The sequence below is a fragment of the Pristiophorus japonicus genome, chromosome 17, assembly GCF_044704955.1.
Source record: "Pristiophorus japonicus isolate sPriJap1 chromosome 17, sPriJap1.hap1, whole genome shotgun sequence".
NCBI classification, from domain to species: Eukaryota; Metazoa; Chordata; class Chondrichthyes; family Pristiophoridae; genus Pristiophorus; species Pristiophorus japonicus.
The window spans coordinates 1,888,952-1,907,816 of NC_091993.1; the positions used below are offsets into that span (position 1 = coordinate 1,888,952).

At 46.4% G+C, this 18,865-nt stretch overlaps 1 protein-coding gene across 4 annotated transcripts in view; it reads left to right on the top strand.

The window, feature by feature from the left end:
- The first annotated feature begins 6,483 nt into the window (after positions 1–6,483).
- LOC139227514 (multiple C2 and transmembrane domain-containing protein 2-like) overlaps positions 6,484–18,865 on the top strand; it is a 496,997-nt gene continuing 484,615 nt past the window's right edge. For all 4 annotated transcript variants that reach the window (XM_070858296.1, XM_070858298.1, XM_070858299.1 and 1 more), the window contains exon 1: positions 6,484–6,571. The gene's annotated coding sequence lies outside the window, so the exon portion shown is untranslated. The remainder of the gene's footprint in view (positions 6,572–18,865) is intronic.

Consider the following 18,865-nt stretch of genomic DNA (forward strand, 5'->3'; position numbering starts at 1 on the left):
AAAAAATAGTGCCATGGGACCTTTCATGTCCACCTGAGAGAGCAGACGTGACCTCGGTTTAACGTCTCATCCGAAAGACGACACCTCCGACAGTGCGGCACTCCCTTGGGACTGCACTGGTGTGTCAGCCTAGATTTTGTGCTGATGTCACTGGAGTGGGACTCGAACCCACAACCTGCTGTCTCAGAGGCGAAGGTGCTACCGTATGAATCAAAATGGGCACGTGGATCACGTATTTGTGGAAGTCTGAATAGCAACAGGACCAAAGGCCCAGCTGAAGGATACAAACTTTGGGACCGGGGTAGAAGGGAAGCCCAGGACTTGAGAGAGAAAGAGGACACCTTGGGTTGGGGAAACCTTTGGAGATACTTGCATTTGTTTTTCAGAGCCCATTAATTTTTTAACATGTTTATTATGTTATAAATGTTATTTTTAGTGCGATATAGTGGGCTGGGTAAGGGACCCGACTACTCAAAATAATCAGATTTTTTAAAAGCATGGATTTGATTGTCTGTGGTGGCTCCTGGAGATTTTATTCAGTGGAAACTTTCAGACACTGTATTGTAGATTTTGTACCAAACATTAATTTAGGATTGAAGTAAAAATTCATAATTTTATTGCAAACTAATTTCTGATAAGAGTCCCTGAATTAAGGGGAAAGGTCAGTGTTCCTTAAATTGATGCTGCAGCCCAAAGAACACAATCAGCCACATATCCAGAATATTAAACTCCAGCCCAGCTATACGGTTATCAGCGGAAACAAACCCCAACTGTCAGAATGAACATGATTCAGACCTGGATGTGATTAACAGCAGCAACAGCAGAATCCAACTCCTGCAGTCACTTGTGAGCTCGCTGGTGTATCAGCAGGGTGTATGGCCTGCGATATGTGTGCTCACTAGGTCTGTGCAGCAGAGCTGGTCTCCAGTCGTCTTGGTTAATCCTTGCCACTGGACCAAGGCCTAGCTCTGTCGAGCCCGTGTGGTGGCTGGTGTGCAACGGCCACCCCACGTTAAAAAAATCCACACACAGGCATCTTCCACCCTTCAACATGTAGTTCAGGATCTGAAATATTAGGTCCTTCATTGAAACACCTGTGAACTCATCCCTTTTTGGCGTGGAAGCAAGTCATCCTCGATACGAGGGACTGCCTATGATGATGACGGAGTAAATCCCTTCCCACACTTAGAGCAGGCGATCTCTCTTCAGTGTGAACTTGCTGGCGGCTCCTGGATGTTGCTTTTCCTGAATGGAATTTTTTTTTAGCAATTAGGGTGATTGATTGGTTGCTTTTTAGCCAATTGGACATTCAAGCCAATCAGCGGATTTTGTTTAACAAGATAATGTTAGTAAATTTGCTTTTCAGCCAATCAGCACACTGCATGCTCCTTGGATTTCCCATATTCTATAAATAGTTTTGGAACTTTGGGGACCTGTTTTTCCATAGACACTAACTTTAAATTATAGTTACCCATGACGCAGGGCAGTTCACCCTGGTGGCCAATATTTATCCCTCAATCACATCACTAAAACAGATTATCTGGTCATTTATCTCATTGCTGTCTGTGGAAGCTTGCTGTGTGCAATTTAGCTGCATTTCCTACGTTACTACAGTGACTACACTTCAAAAAGTATTTCATTGGCCGTAAAGTGATTTGGGATGTCCTGAGGTCGTGAAAGGCGCGATATAAATGCAAGTTCTTTTCTTTCTATTGACTACACTCTACCAATTTAAGTCTTGTGTTAATAGCTTGGGTTTTGCTCAGTTTTAGTGGGAATGAAGAACCAAATGTTGCAAACAGACTTTAAACTCCAGTCAAGCACTTCTAAAATCAGACTTTGCCAATGGCCTTTTTGATAGAAACAATGATATGGCCCTTACATTAACACCGGCACTGTAGGCAGAGGTACTCAAATGTAATCGCCTTGGCAGGACACACCATCTCCTACATAAGAACATAAGAAATAGGAGCAGGAGTAAACCATTTGGCCCCTCAAGCCTGCTTTGCCATTCAATACGATCATGGCTGATCTGATCTTGACCTTAACTCCACTTCCCTGCCCACTCCCTATAACCTTTCACTCCCTTATTGTTCAAAAATTTGTCTATCTCCATCGTAAATATATTCACTGACCCAGCCTCCACAGCTCTCTGTGGTAGAGAAGTCCAAAGATTCACCACCCTCTGAGAGAAGAAATTCCTCCTCATTTCCATTTTAAATGGGCGACCCGTTATTTTGACACTATGCCCCCTAGTTTAAGGGTCCTCAAAGAAGTGGCTGCAGAGATAGTGGATGCATTGGTTGTAATCCACCAAAATTCCCTGGATTCTGGGGAGGTCCCAGCGGATTAGAAAACCGCAAATTTAATACCCCTGTTTAAAAAAGGAGGCAGACAGAAAGCAGGAAACTATAGACCAGTTAGCCTAGCATCTGTCATTGGGAAAATGCTGGAGTCCATTATTAAGGAAGCTGTAGCAGGACATTTGGAAAAGCATAATTCAATCAAGCAGAGTCAGCATGGTTTTATGAAAGTGAAATCATGTTTGAAAAATTTGCTGGAGTTCTTCAAGAATGTAATGAGCAGGGTGGATAAGGGGGAACCAGTGGATGTGGTGTATTTGGATTTCCAGAAGGCATTCGTTAAGGTGCCACATAACAGGTTCCTGCACAAGATAAAAGTTCACGGGGTTGGGGGTAATATATTAGCATGGATAGAGGATTTGCTAACTAACAGAAAACAGAGAGTTGTGATAAAGGGGTCATTTTCCGATTGGCAAACAGTGACTAGTGGGGTACTGCAGGGATCGGTGCTGGGGCCTCAACTATTTACAATCTATATTAATGACTAGAATGAAGGGACTGAATGTAATGTAATCAAGTTTGCTGATGATACAAAGATGGGTGGGAAAGCAAATTGTGAGGACACAAAAAATCTGCAAAGGGATATTAGACAGGCTAAGTGAGTGGGCAAAAATTTGGCAGATGGAATATAATGTGGGAAAATGTGAGATTATCCACTTTGGCAGAAAAAATAGAAAAACAGATTATAATTTAAATGGAGAAAAATTGCAAAGTGCTGCAGTACAGAGGGACCTGAGGGTTCTTGTGCATGAAGCACAAAAAGTTAGTTTGCAGGTACAGCAAGTAATCAGGAAGGCAAATGGAATGTTGGCCTTTATTGCAAGAGGGATAGAGTATAAAAGCAGAGAAGTCCTGCTACACCTGTACATGGTTTTAGTGAGGCCACACTTGGAGTACAGCGTACAGTTTTGTTCTCCCTATTTAAGAAAGCATATACTTGCATTGGAGGCTGTTCAGAGAAGGTTCATAGAAACATAGAAACATAGAAAATAGGTGCAGGAGTAGGCCATTCGGCCCTTCTAGCCTGCACCGCCATTCAATGAGTTCATGGCTGAACATGGTTGAACATGGTTCACTAGGTTGATTCCGGAGATGAGGTGGTTGAGTTATGAAGATAGGTTGAGTACGTTGGGTCTATACTCATTGGAGTTCAGAAGAATGAGAGGTGATCTTATCGAAACATATAAGATAATGAGAGGGCTGGACAAGGTAGATGCAGAGATTATATTTGCACTCATGGGGGAAACTAAAACTAGAGGCATAATCTCAGAATAAGGGGCCGCCCATTTAAAACTGAAATGAGGAGGAATTTCTTCTCTCAGAGGGTTGTAGATCTGTGGAATTTATTGCATCAGAGAGCTGTGGAGGCTGGGTCTTTGAATATATTTAAGGCGGAGATAGACAGATTTTTGAGCAATAAGGGAATAAAGGGTTATTGGGAATGGGCAGGGAAGTGGAACTGAGTCCATGATCAAATCAGCCATGATCTTATTGAATGGTGGAGCAGGCTCGAGGGGTCAAATGGCCTACTCCTGCTCTTATATCTTCTTGTGTTCTTGTAGATTCCCCCACGAGGGGAAACATCCTCTCTGCATCTACCCTGTTGCAATGCAACATCCGATTTTCAGCCCCATGGGATCGGGCCTTGTACTGACTTGAGCTTCAGCCCAATCCTGACACCGTCGCTTTACTCGAGGAGCTGAATGTTGCTATGGGCAGGAATTCTGATTTTTATTTTCATTCATTCACTGAATGTGGGCATCGCTGGCAAAGCCAGCATTTATTGCCCATCCCTAGTTGCCCTTGAGAAGGTGGTGGTGAGCTGCCTTCTTGAACCGCTGCAGTCCGTGTGGTGAAGGTGCTCCCACAGTGCTGTTAGGGAGGGAGTGCCAGGATTTGACCCAGCGACGATGAAGGAACGGGGATATATTTCCCAGTCAGGATGGTGTGTGACTGGGAGGGGAACGTGGAGGTGGTGGTGTTCCCATGCACCTGCTACCCTTGTCCTTCTAGGTGGTAGAGGTCGCGGGTTTGGGAGGTGCTGCCGAAAAAGCCTTGGTGAGTTGGTATCGTGCGATAGTTTTGGCAGAGCAGAAATTTCCATCTGTAGCACACAATGCAGAATCTGCTGCCAGAACAAAGCATAGTGTCACAGAGAGCCAGACTGGAGCCTGGATTAGCAGTGAGAAAAACAGCATCAGGGAAGGAGGCAGGATGAGAACTGCTCTGTAAACTGAGGAGGTAGTTTGGAGGGATAGACCACCTGTGTAAATGAGGTAGGAAGCTTAGAGTGGACTGGGAGAGGGATTCCCTCTGTCAATAGGGGTACAGAGAACCTCGGTGAGTGGGGAGGTTGGAAGGGACCAGTGACTGTGTGAACTGGGGGCAGATAATGGACGAGCGCTCCTGTAAACTGAGGATTTGGAGGGGAAGAGTGTGTCTGTGAATGGGGGAGGTAGAGAGTGAGTGTGAGTGTCTGTGAACAAGGTGGGGAGATTGGGGAGGGCACTTGTTCAGGTAGCTTTGGCAAAAATTAGTCTGTTAAATATGGGTAAAGCCAAATATCATTTAATTCCCCTATACATACACTGAGATTACAAGTCTATCAATTTGGAGCCAGAATGTACAAGTTCTGATGTGAAAAGGCATCATTATCCTCCACACAGTCTGTGGGTGGGGCAACATTTAAAGGCAATGTGTACCGGGTCCCCGCGTCAGACCCCCACACACCCCCCCCCCCCACACACACACACACCCCTCCCACACACACACACACCCTCACATCCTCACACACACCCCCCCCACACACACACACACACCCACACACACACACACCCCCACACACACCCCCCCCCACACACACACCCTCACACCCCCCCCCACACACACACACACACACCCCGCACACACACACCCTCACACACCCCCCCCCCACACACACACACCCACACCCACACCCCCCCCACACACCCTCACACACCCCCCCCACACACCCTCCCCCACACACACCCTCACACACACCCCCCCCCCACACACACACCCACACCCACACCCCCCCCACACACCCTCACACACCCCCCCCACCCACACCCCCACCACACACCCTCACACACCCCCCCCACACCCCCCCCCCCCACACACACCCTCACACACCCCCCCCACCCACACCCCCACCACACACCCTCACACACCCCCCCACACCCCCCCCCCCCCCACACACACCCTCACACACACCCCCCCCCCCACACACACACCCACACCCACACCCCCCCCACACACCCTCACACACCCCCCCCCCCACACACCCTCACACACCCCCCCCACACACACCCTCACACACCCCCCCCCCCCCCCCCACACACACACCCACACCCACACCCCCCCCACACCCCCTCACACACCCCCCCCACACACACACACACCCTCACACACCCCCCCCACACACCCCCCCCACACACACCCTCACACACACACCCCCACACACACACCCCCCTGGAGCGGGAGCGGACAGTGCAGCCTCCGGGCTGTTTGTGATCGGAGGCGGCGGCGCTGAGCGAGGACCTCCCCTTTAACTGGCAGGTTGCAAAACGCGTGGATAAGGAAGTGAGAGAGAGAGAGAGAGGGGGAGTGTGTGTGAGTTACAGAGAGAGAGAGAGTGTGTGAGGAACAGAGAGAGAGAGTGAGGGAGAGGGAGAGGGAGAGAGAGAGAGTGTGTGAGGAACAGAGAGAGAGTGAGGGAGAGGGAGAGGGAGAGAGAGAGAGTGTGTGAGGAACAGAGAGAGAGAGAGAGAGAGAGTGAGAGAGAGAGAGAGAGAGGGAGAGTGTGTGAGGAACATAGAGAGAGAGAGTGTGTGAGGAACAGAGAGAGAGAGAGAGAGGGGGAGTGTGTGTGAGTTACAGAGAGAGAGAGAGTGTGTGAGGAACAGAGAGAGAGAGAGAGAGAGGGGGAGTGTGTGTGTGTGAGTTACAGAGAGAGAGAGAGAGTGTGTGTGAGGAACAGAGAGAGAGAGAGAGACAGTGAGAGAGAGAGAGAGAGAGAGGGAGTGTGTGTGAGTTACAGAGAGAGAGAGAGAGAGAGTGTGTGAGGAACAGAGAGAGTGAGGGAGAGGGAGAGGGAGAGGGGGAGCTGTAGCCGGGGAGTGCCCTGGATCAGGCTGCAGACGGGGGCACAGGTGGGAACCTCCCTCAGCCCAGCGAGATGGTCGCAGGTGAGCTGAACCTCTGTTGTTGCATTTAATCTCATCTTTTGTTTTTTTATTGTCTGTGAATCGAGTAGCTGCTTAAATACAAAATGCAGGGTTTCCAGCTTTTATTTATATATCTATCTGTACCCTAGGTGAAATGCTACATTTCTTGTGTATAATCAGTTGAAATACTACATTCCTTTAAAAAAATAAACAGCCTTGAAGTTGGTCAATCTGCTTTTGATTTTGCTGAACTTTAAATTTAACGGACAACCAGCTTGGGTTGTTTCAGCATTTGCCAATTCTTTGTTGCAATTTCTCTCGCCCAGTGAACTTGCTGGCTGTTTAATCCGCCACCGATTGAGTGCAAGGGTTGAGGGGTGCAGAACTGCCTGCCTACTTGGTCCAGGGGCTGTTTGTGTGATGCAGGAGGGCAGCACACACCAGGCACTCGAACAGTCCCCCTTGCCCTGCTCCAAGCTGGCTGGCTGGCTTCCCTCACTATCCAGTCCAGTGATGCACAGGATTTATTCTCTGCATGTGCCACTTCCTTTAAGAGATTAAACCCCACTAAAACTGGCCTGAAAATTGTAACAGTGAATCATATATGCTGTGGCAATCTATTGCTAAATAATACCTGCTTCTTGCTGCACCATGTACTGTTTAGAGTTTGCAAGTTAGTGTTGCCAATATTAGTCTGATCTGACTCTGCTATTCCAACTCGAGCGCTATCCCATTTATTTGATACCTTTTTTGTAAAATATGAATATCATGTGAAAAGCATTAAGCATTTGCCTGGTGATGTCACCAACAGTAATCTTTAGACTTTGTTCTCAAAATGATTCATTGATACTATAATCGTATAAAATAAAAATAGCTCTTCATTACTATAATTGCCACAAAGCCTTTAGATTTTTGCGAGAGGTTGGCAGCCCCATGACCTTGTGCGATTTGCCTTGTATTTCTGGACCCAGCATCGGATTCACTAATGTGAATGTACATGGTTAATGTAAAGCATTTCCATTGGCGAGAGGGTCAGTAGCCAGAGGCCACAGATTTAAGATGATTGGCAAGAGGGGAGATGAGGAGAATGGGTTTTTTATGCAGCGAGTTACGATCTGGAACGCGCTGACTGAAAGGTGGAAGCAGATTCAGTAGTAACTTTCAGAAGGGAATTACACAGAACACGTAGCACAGAAACGGACCATTCGGCCTAACTGCTCCACATGAGCCTCCTCCCTCCCCTCCTCCTCTAACCCCGTCAGCGTATCCTTCTATTCCATTCCCCCTCATGTGTTTATCCAGCTCCCCCTTAAATATATCTATCATCATCGGATATATGCTTGCTTTTTTGGAAATAGGAGGTGTGTGGGGGACCTGACCCATCCACCTCCATGGCACGAACCTGGTATTGCAGTACTTCCAGGAACGGTGCAGTGGCTCTAGGCCTTTTGGCTAAGAGCATTGGCGCAGAGTGATCCTTGAATGGGCCCAAGGTGACCTCTGGCGTTTGTGATTTGACAAAGAATTGGAACGATTGGCTACGAATTTCAAAAAAAAAAAATATCTATCATCATCGGCAGTCCCTCGGAATCGAGAAGGACTTGCTTCCACTCCCAAAGTGAGTTATTTGATGGCTGAAATATATCTATGCCATTTGTCTCAAGTACAACTTGTGGTAACACGTTCCACATTCTAACCACTCTCTGGAAAAATGAGTTTCTCCTGTTGGATTTATTAGTGACTATCTTATATTTATGGCCCCCCTCCCCCCCACCACAAGTAGAAACTTCTCTACTGGATGTATACTTGAAAAGAAGGCTTTTGCAGGGCTAATGACGTGTTCAGAGAAAATGTTTTTAAAAGCGCACAATTTGTTATTGCCCCTTTGTGTTGCTCGCAGCAGTGCCCGGGAGATTAATCGTTAATTCTTGTAGACTCCAGGGCAATCCTAGAGGGTTGGCAACCTTAAGCACAGGCTACAGCGTAAAATTAATCTCTCCATCTCTCCACTCCCCCCTCCAAGGTTTGCCGGGATCAGGGTACAGGGGGTCCTGCCAGGCTGGAGATGTGCCCCGATTCTGTGGGAATGGATCATCTGGGCCCATTGTGTTTGTCTGTATGTAGAGGATGTGTTGATGAGGACTAAGCAAGACACCAGTAACTTTGCAGGAGATCGCTGGTATAAACAGCCAGTTAAACTGTTCCACCAGGTTTTCTGCCGAAGTTACGGCTGGAGATTAAAGGACATAAGAACATAAGAAATAGGAGCAGGAGTAGGCCACCTGGCCCCTCAAGCCTGCTCCGCCATTTAATAAGATTATGGCTGATCTGATCATGGACTCAGCTCCACTTCCCTGCCCGCTCCCCATAACCCTTTACTCCCTTATCGCTCAAAAATCTGTCTATCTCCGCCTTAAATATATTCAATGATCCAGTGTCCACAGCTCTCTGGGGCAGAGAATTCCATAGATTTACAACTCTCTGAGAGAAGAAATTTCTCCTCATCTCAGTTTTAAACAGGCGGCCCCTTATTATGAGACTGTGTCCCTTTGGAAATTGTACCATGATATCTATAAACCTCTTATAAAACCTACCTCATTGACCAAGCTTTTGGTCATCTGTCCTAATATCTCCTTATGTGGCTCGTTATCTGATTACACTCCTGTGAAGCACCTTGGGACGTTTTACAATGTTAAGGACGCTATATAAATGCAAGTTGTTCTCTGCCTTTGCCCCCCAAAATAAAAGTGAGTATGCTCAACATACCATGGCGCAATGTACACCACACCCCTGATTTTCACTGCAGGTTGATACAGAATTCTCTCCAAGCCCTGGAGTTTAATCCTTGTCCTAATGCCTGCGTTCAAAACAAAAGCTGCAAATCCCTTCCTGGCGGCAGCATCATTATTTATTGCCTGCTGGAGTTAAATGGGTGACAGATCTGTTCTTCGTTCAATAGCTGGTGATAAAGGTTGCACTCTTTACTGGTAAACGCTCTATGCATTTTCAGGATTAATGAACACTTTGGAGAGCTCTCGAGAATAGCTGATAATACTTTATTTGTTTTGGGTTGTGGTCACATTGCTGCAGGTTTACCAAGAAATATTTTGCACCTTGATCGCCAGCAAGTTTCTAATCGGCCTCGACTGTACTTACTGCATGTGTTCTAGTTGGCAGGATAGATTGGACATTAATGTGTCATTAAAAATTACATTCCTAAAAGGACTCATTAACTAATGTTAGATTTTCCCAGCGAGGCATGTGGAATAGGAGGCATTAAAATATTCCAACCACAAGGCATAGTGAGAACTTCATATTCATTGGTAGATTGTTTCTGAGTATTTGGTCATGCGTCAAGGATTGAATGTGTCTAATCAGGTTAATTTTAACTTGTGTAACTCCTCATTAACACCACACTTGGAATATTGTGTGCAGTTTTAGGACTCCTTCAAATAAAAATGAATACTGATGTGTTGGAGAAGGTTGACAAAAAATGATAATTGTCAGGATTAAGCCGGTGAAATAAAGACGTGTTATATACCACCTTTCAAAACATCAGGCTGTCCCAAAGCACGTTACAGCCAAGTACTTTTTGAAGTGTAGTCACGGTAGGAAACACAGCAAGCTCCCACAAACAGCAACGAGATAATGACCAGATAATCTGTTTTAGTGATGGTGATGGAGGGATAAATATTGGCCCCAGGACACCGGGGGGGATCTTCCCTGCTCTTCTTCGAAATAGTGCCATGGGATCTTTTATGTCCACCCGAGAGAACAGATGGGACCTCGGTTTAACGTCCCATCAGAAAGACGGCACCTCCGACAGTGCAGCGTTCCCTCAGCACTGCACTGGAGTGTCTGGCTGGATTAAGAGCCCAAATCTCTGCAGTCTGACTTGAACCTTCTGACTCGGCTGCAAGAGTGTTACCCACTGAGCCAAGGCTGATACCGCGTAAGTTATGATGAGAGGGTCACAGAATACTATTGTCCTTGGGCAGAGTCCATGACTGTGCAAAATGCACATGGCCTTGTTAGAAAAGACACGATTGATGTGACGAACAGCGATTTCTTTCAGCACAGTGTTTAACCCTTGCGTCCCTGTTCACTGCTACACTTTACAGATGTATTTACACACCATGAGTTTAGCATCAGTGCAAAGCCAATTTTGCACTGAGGCAAATTTTGTGCAGTGTAAATAGGGCGTGAAGGCAGGAACTGACTCTGAAGTGCTGCTTTCAGGGGATCTCGCTCCGTTTCACTCGTGTTGGTTTTGCCATGACACCAGCCTTGGGCTGCGTTTACACTACAATAAACTGCATCCGAAATGTGTGGGTAGGAAAAGACCAGCTAGTGCATCAAGCCTGCCCCACACCATCATCACAGGCAGTCCCTCAAAATCGAGGAAGACTTGCTTCCACTCTAAAAGTGAGTTCTCAGGTGACTGAACAGTCCAATACGGGAATTACAGCCTCTGTCACAGGTGGGTTGAGGGAAAGGGTGGGTGGGACAGGTTTGCCGCATGCTCCTTCCGCTGCCTGCGCATGATTTCTGCATGCTCTCGGCGACGAGACTCGAGGTGCTCAGTGCCCTTCCAGATGCTCTTCCTCCACTTAGGGCGGACTTTGTCCAGGGACTCCCAGGTGCCAGTGGGGATGTTGCACTTTATCAGGGAGGCTTTGAGGATGTCCTTGAAATGTTTCCTCTGCCCACCTGGGGCTCGCTTGCCGTGTCGGAGTTTCGAGTAGAGCGCTTGCTTAGGGAGTCTTGTGTCAGGCATGCGAACAATGTGGCCCGCCCAATGGAGCTGGTCGAGTGTGGCCCACACCATGGTGGCCGGGGCATTGTGACTAAACGCTCCCTCCCTCTCCCTCTGCAGCCATGTAATCGCCTAAAAAAAAAACAAGCCCAATTAAGAAAGAAAGAAAGACTTGTATTTATATCGCGCCTTTCACGACCCCAGGACGTCCCAAAGTGCCCAAAGTGCTTTACAGCCAATGAAGTACTTTTGAAGTGCAGTCACTGTTGTAATGCAGGACTGACAGATGAAGAAAGACTGGATCGACTTGGCTTATATTCACTGGAATTTAGAAGAATGAGAGGGGATCGCATAGAAACATATAAAATTCTGACGGGATTGGACAGGTTAGATGCAGGAAGAATGTTCCCAATGTTGGGGAAGTCCAGAACCAGGGGACACAATCTAAGGATAAGGGGTAAGCCATTTAGGACCGAGATGAGGAGAAACTTCTTCACCCAGAGAATTGTGAACCTGTGGAATTCTCTACCGCAGAAAGTTGTTGAGGCCAGTTTGTTAGATATATTCAAAAGGGAGTTAGGTGTGGCCCTTACGGCTAAAGGGATCAAGGGGTATGGAGAGAAAGCAGGAATGGGGAACTGAAGTTGCATGATCAGCCATAATCTTATTGAATGTTGGTGCAGGCTCAAAGGGCCGAATGGTCTACTCCTGCACCTATTTTCTATGTTTCTATGTTTCTATAAGGGAACTAACACTCTGGATAATTCCTCTCCGACCCCCTCAGGTGATGAAAGCCAGTAAGGAGATCACACGGACTGAGTGTTAGCAAGTGTCAGTGCTAGCACTGATGCTACAGATGTTGTGTAAACACTCACTGAGGCACCGCCTCACAGTGACCTTTTGTGATATTTGTGTGCGAGCATCTATTGCATTCATTTGACGTTTTTATGTCCATTAGGCGCTGGCTTGCTTATTTTAAATGAGTTAACGCCTGCATTAAAGGAGCAGTTGGAGGGAATAATGTATGTCAAAGGTTCGTACACTAAAATGGCAAACAGTAATTCCGTGCGAGTTACATTCCCCTGTCAAGTGGCATCTCCTGCTCTCGCGGCAGGATGAACAGGAGCTTTTGTCCTCAGTCTGTCGTAAGCCAATCATTGTGTGTGTGATGTGTCTGCTGGGAGTCTCGCTCTATTTAGGACAGGAATGTCGCCTTAGTCTAGGTCCTGATCGCTGTGAGCTTGCTGACTGATCATTTGCACCATGCTCGTTAATGTAGGTGCAAAACACAAGGTTGTGAGGTGCCATTGTTTTAGTATCAGTTGAAACAATAGTTTTAACTGCCTTCTATGTAAAAATATAAACTTGTACCCAAAAAAAAAACAGTATTAACCCTTAAATTGCCAGCAGGATCTGTGAAATGCCAGGCTCCCAGTGCAGCCATTGTAGATTTTCAGCTCTCCTCCTGATACCTGTACTGAAACTAAGGTTGTCACCTGGCTGAGTTTGAACTATATGAACTTGCTGGCATTGACAGCAATATAATTACTTTAAAAAAAAATATTGCACACTGCATCCTTCAACGCACAAGGAGACAGCCACTCTACGGCAGGTTTCAAAATAAATCTGTCAACTAGCAAATGAGGGTAATCACTATTGGAGGTACTGTCTTTTGGATGAGACGTTAAACCGAGGCCCCGTCAGCCTTTTCAGATGGACGTGATAGATCCCTTGGCACTATTTTGAAGAAGAGCAGGGGAGTTATCCCCGGTGTCCTGGCCAATATTTATCCCTCAATCAACATCACTAAAAACAGATTATCTGGTCATTATCACATTGTTGTTTGTGGGAGTTTGCTGTGCACAAATTGACTGCTGTGTTTCCTACATTGCAACAGTGATTACACTTCATTGGCTGTAAAGTACTTTGGGACATCTGGTGGTTGTGAAAGGCGCTATATAAATAGAAACATAGAAACATAGAAAAATAGTAGTCCATTCGACCCTTCGAGCCTGCACCACCATTCAATAAGATCATGGCTGATCATTCCTTTCCTGCTTTCTCTCCATACCCCTTGATCCCCTTAACCGTAAGAGCCATATCGAGCTCTCATTTGAATATATCCAATGAACTGGCATCAACAACTCTCTGCGGTAGGGAATTCCATAGGTTAACAACTCTCTGAGTGAAAAAGTTTCTCCTCATCTCAGTCCTAAATGGCCTACCCCTTATCCTAAGACTATGTCCCCTGGTTCTGGACTTCCCCAACATCGGGAACATTCTTCCCGCATCTAACCTGTCCAATCCCGTCAGAATCTTATATGTTTCTATGAGATCCCCTCTCATCTTTCTAAACTCCAGTGTATAAAGGCCCAGTTGATCCATTCTCTCCTCATATGACAGCCCAGCCATCCCTGGAATCAGTCTGGTGAACCTTCGCTGCACTCCCTCAATAGCAAGAACGTCCTTCCTCAGACTAGGAGACCAAAACTGAACACAATATTCCAGGTGAAGCCTCACTAAGGCCCTGTATAACTGCAGTAAGACCTCCCTGCTTCTATATTCAAATCCCTTAGCTATGAAGGCCAACATACCATTTGCCTACTTCAGCGCCTGCTGTACCTGCGTGCCCACTTTCAGTGACTGATGAACCATGACACCCAGGTAAATGCAAGTCTTTCTTTCCTAAAATGTCAGGTGTAGCATGGCTAAAATCTAAACATTTATGGACCGTTGTCCCCTAATGATTCAATGGATTTAAACACTTGAGTATCTGAACTAGGCAGAATAGGAAGGTCCCACGTTCAATGTCTCTACTGTGGCTGAATGTCTAAAAATAAAAACAAAATACCGAGGATACTGGAAATCTAAATTCAAAACATAAAATGCTGGAAAACACTCAGCAGGTCAGGCAGCATTGTTAGAGAACGAAAAATAATTAACGTTTCAGGTTGATGACCTTTTCGTCAGAACTGGAAAATGTTCCGAGATGAACAGCCGTTCTTCGCCAAAATAAGACGCCAAGCCCGAATTTCTCCAGTCTTTCTGCCACCCCTGACATCAGCCTCCGAGCTGTACTCGGTACTGCCTTCAGTCTGTGCAGGACAGTACCTGAGGAGTGGATTGAGCATAGCGCTCTACAGTTTGATCGCTACTTCCTCCATCTTCTATTCTATTCTATTTGTCATAATGGCGTGTTGACAGCAGATAAGAGGAAGCTGTTGGTAATAAATTAATCATTGAATGTGCGCTATTAAAGTCTCAGTCACCCAGACACGTGATTAGAAATTATTTGGCTATTACACCTAGCCGCAGTACAAGGGCTCTTCATTAAAACATTCTCCATAATGTAAGGCAACTGGACTTTGGCTGCAGATCTTCCATCTTTTGGTGCAGGGTTGTTTTCTGTGATATCGGTGCAACAGTCGGTTTCTGAAGCTCGTGTGGCAGTGCAGGTGGAATTGGCGAAATCGGCATGGATTCTGCAATTCCTTCGCTATAGTTTTTAATGTGAAGCGTATTCTGAACTGATTATGCAGAAAAGATGGGGTTGGTTCAGTTGCTAATCTGGCCAATGTCACCTACCAGGTTTCCTTAATGATTTTATTGTATTTTTTTTTAAACAGTGATTGTGTTTAGTAGAGGAGTCATTTTCCGACTTTGCGCACGGTGTGGATTCTTGCTTTGCCAGCTCGCCTGGGGTGCAATTGGATTGGGACACGGATGTAAAACGGGTGTTATTGCATCGAGCACCCGTTATACGCCCTGCCTCGTGTATTCATTCCATTCACTTGGATAGAACTGACTATCGGGCGGGTATACTGGACGATGTAATGTATTTGCTTCATGGGTTCTTTGCTTAAGAATTCATAGCGACACATTGCTTTTAAGAACTAGTTGGTTGTTGAACCTTTGTTAATAAATCACACTACACATTACCAGTTCATCCACCAGGCTCACAACTGCATACCTCATCGTGGATGACCTAGACCCCACTGACTGGGGTTTTATTGAGTCTTGTGAACATCACGTGACTGGCTAAGCCACTCACAATGCAACAGCTCTACAACTGTTTTTAGTTGAAACGAAAATCGTGCCCCTTGATTAATGGGGGCACTAAAACAGACAGATTAACAAATTAAACTTTAAGCATTAAATGGATCAAATTAAAATTTGGTTGCCGGGGGTGATGACGCACTCCAGTCCCTCCGGCGCCCACCTCTCGCGGAAGGCCGCGAGCGTACCGGTGGACACTGCGTGCTCTATCTCCAGGGACACCCTGGCTCGGATGTAACCGCAGAAGAGAGGCAGGCAGTCGGGCTGCAACAGCTCTACAAACCTGTGAGCATACACACAGGTGGATACATTACAGGTAGCTAAAGCTATTCCGTCCGTTTTGTGTCCCCAATGTTACTCAATTTCACGTCCCAGCCAGCCAAAAAATGACCCTGTACCTTTAAGAAACTTTATTAAAGGCTATCTAAGGATGAAACCTGGCTAATAAGTTCACTGTAAGAGGAATGGAGCTGAATGCACATTGAACATCTGGGCTGAAGCAGCTGGAGTGCCTGTTTCCGTGGCCTGTATGGCCAGTGCTGCAGGATCAGATAGGTCCCACCTGTTGGCCTGGTCGTGCTCACACATTGCCTGCGGTTTCCTCCTCGTGTCATTGGCCGGTGTGTGGCATGGCAAGATCCAGCAACGTGAAGCAAAGAAGCCCATTATAGAATGGGAAAATTAAAGAAAGGACTTGCATTTATATAGCACCTTTCATGACCTCAGGTCGTCCCAAAGTGCTTTACAGCCAACAAAGTACTTTCTCAAGTGGAGTGACTGTTGTAATGTTGTAAAGGAAATGCGGCAGCCATTTTGAACACAGCAAGATCCCACAAACAGCAATGAAATTAATGAGCAAATAATCTGTTTTTGGTGATGTTGGTTAAATGTGATTTTTTCTTTTTTGGCAAGGTGATCAGGAGAGCAGGTAAACTCCATTATTTTCTTAAAATAGTGTTGTGGGATCTTTAATGTCTACCTGAAGCACCAAAACAGGCAGATGGGGCTTCAGATTAATGTCCAATCTGAAGGATAGCACCTCTGCCAATGCTGCACTCCCTCAATAGCACACAGGAGTACCAGCTTCGATCAACAGTCACTGGCATAAATAGTCTACTCAGTGGTATGTTTGACAGCAAAGGCTAACAGCTCCACTCATTGAGTAAAGTTCCAGAATCCACCCTTTGATTTATTAAACTTCATCTGTGAAGCGCTTCACTATAGCATCAAACATCCTGTTGCATAAATATACTCAATGAGCATCTGTCATGAACATGGATGAATACTGACACCTGGGAGTCCCTGGCCAAAGACCTCCCTAACTGGAGAAAGTGCATCCAGGAGGGCGCTGAGCACCTCGAGTCTCATCGCCGAGAGTATGCAGAAACCAAGCGCAGGCAGGGGAAAGAACGTGCGGCAAACCAGTCCCACCCACCCTTTCCCTCAACGACTATCTGTCCCACCTGTGACAGAGACTGTGGTTCTCGTATTGAACTGTTCAGCCACCTAAGGACTCCTGTTAAGAGTGGAAGCAAGTCTTCCTCGATCCCGAGGGACTGCCTGTGATGATAATGATGGATAGGCAACATAGGGTATGGTGAAATGGAATTCCTTGAAAGGGCAGATTCAATGGTAACTTTAAAAAATATTGGATAAATACTTTGAAAAGGAACAAAAATTGCAGGGCTGTGGGGATAAAACAGGGGGAGTGGGACTTCTTAGAAATGAATTCTTGGGAAATGGACATCGCTAGCAAGGCCCGCATTTATTGGCCAGGATTTATTGGATTGCTCTTGCAAAGAGCTGGCACAGGCACGATGGGCCGAAGGGCCTTCTTCTGTGCTGTAAGATTCTATAATGGCCTGTGTTTCATGTTTCACTGAACTGAAACCAGGACTGCAGGGGAGAAGGGGGATGAGGAATGTAGATGTTCGAGGTTCCCGACTCAAGGTAGCAGCATCCAAGAATATTGGAAGCGGTACTCAGAGTGGTGCACAGCGCAGACTGATGGACATTGCAGGTACATTAAATGAATGGAGACCTGCTCTGCTGCACGGACCTAGTGCGCACACATATCGCAGTGTGGGCTGGGCCCGTGCTGCCCCTGGGCCCCTGGCCCCGATCACATCCCTCTACAGTCTCTCGCCGCTCCTTCGCCCCGACCTTGCCGCTCCTGCTATATCTGCCCAAGTCGTCTTGGTTAACCCTGGCCACTGGACCAAGACCTCGCTCTGTCGAGCCCGTGTGGTGGCTGGTGTGCAACGGTCACCCCACGTTAAAAAAATCTACACACAGGCATCTTCCACCCTTGTAGTTCGGGATCTGAAATATTAGGTCCTTCATTGAAACACCTGTGAACTCATCCTTTTTGGCGTGAAGCAAGTCATCCTCATTTCGAGGGACTGCCTATGATGATGATGAAACAAATGGATCTTGTTTTTGTCTTAACGAGTGACAAATATGGAAAATAGGCAACGCAAAACAAAATGGGATCAGAGTGCCACTTAATGGGTGCACATATGTGCACGTGGTTGGAGTCTGCTCCGAGAACGTTATGTGCCGACATTGGTCCGGCAAGCTAGGCGGCAGAGTGTGAAGACTGACACAGCAATACAACACCCAGTTCTTTCTGTTTCGAGGTTGCTTGCGCAGGACGCTTTAATCTGCGTCAGTTTAGGTTTTCTTTTCCCTAAAACTGTGTCACTGGTGTGAATTTGAACTGGTGCCTTTTACCAACCGAGTTTTTTTTCCCCACGCCAAATTGAAGCTGTTCAGATCGAGAGGGTAGAACACTTCCTGTCTTCGCCATTCATATCTGTTGGATGTGGTCTTGAGTGGGCGAGCACACTGAAATCTGGAAAGTTGCCTGTACATGTCGTCGCCTGGTATGAGGACAAGGCTCTATTCACTGCACTTTTTATGCCTGGAAGCTGGAATGTGCTCTGCTTGTTCCTCACTGAATAATGTACATGACTGACATTTTAAAATTCTCGAATATTAATTCTCCACAGCCCTCCTCCAGAGCGAGGTGTTGCAATATTGTCATACAGAAACCTCCACTGATGACGAGAGGCAATGAAACCTCGCACATCCTGTGTAAAAGTCAGCCGAGCAAAGAACCATTTGTCTTCAGAATTGACCTCTGACCTTCAGAACCTGCCTGGCCTCATTCCTCAGTCAAACACACGGTAGTGAAAGGGACAATCTGGTTCTAAGAACAGAGTTATTAAATGCATCTGCTTAATTGCTGTGGTTATGGTTTAAATGGAAAGCTTTAATAGTAGCGTCGCTTTTGAGTAGACGAGGCCTACATTCTCTAGCGTTTAGAAGAATGGGCTCAATTTTCCCCGGTGATTTGCGCCGTTTTTTTGGAGCAGGCTGCTCTTTTTGGCCTAAGTTGAAAAACCACAGTTTCCCCAATCAATTTGCACCAGTATAACTCAGTGACGATTTTTTTAGGTCAGTTTTTTTCAGCCAAAGGGGGCATAACCTGCCACCCGCTC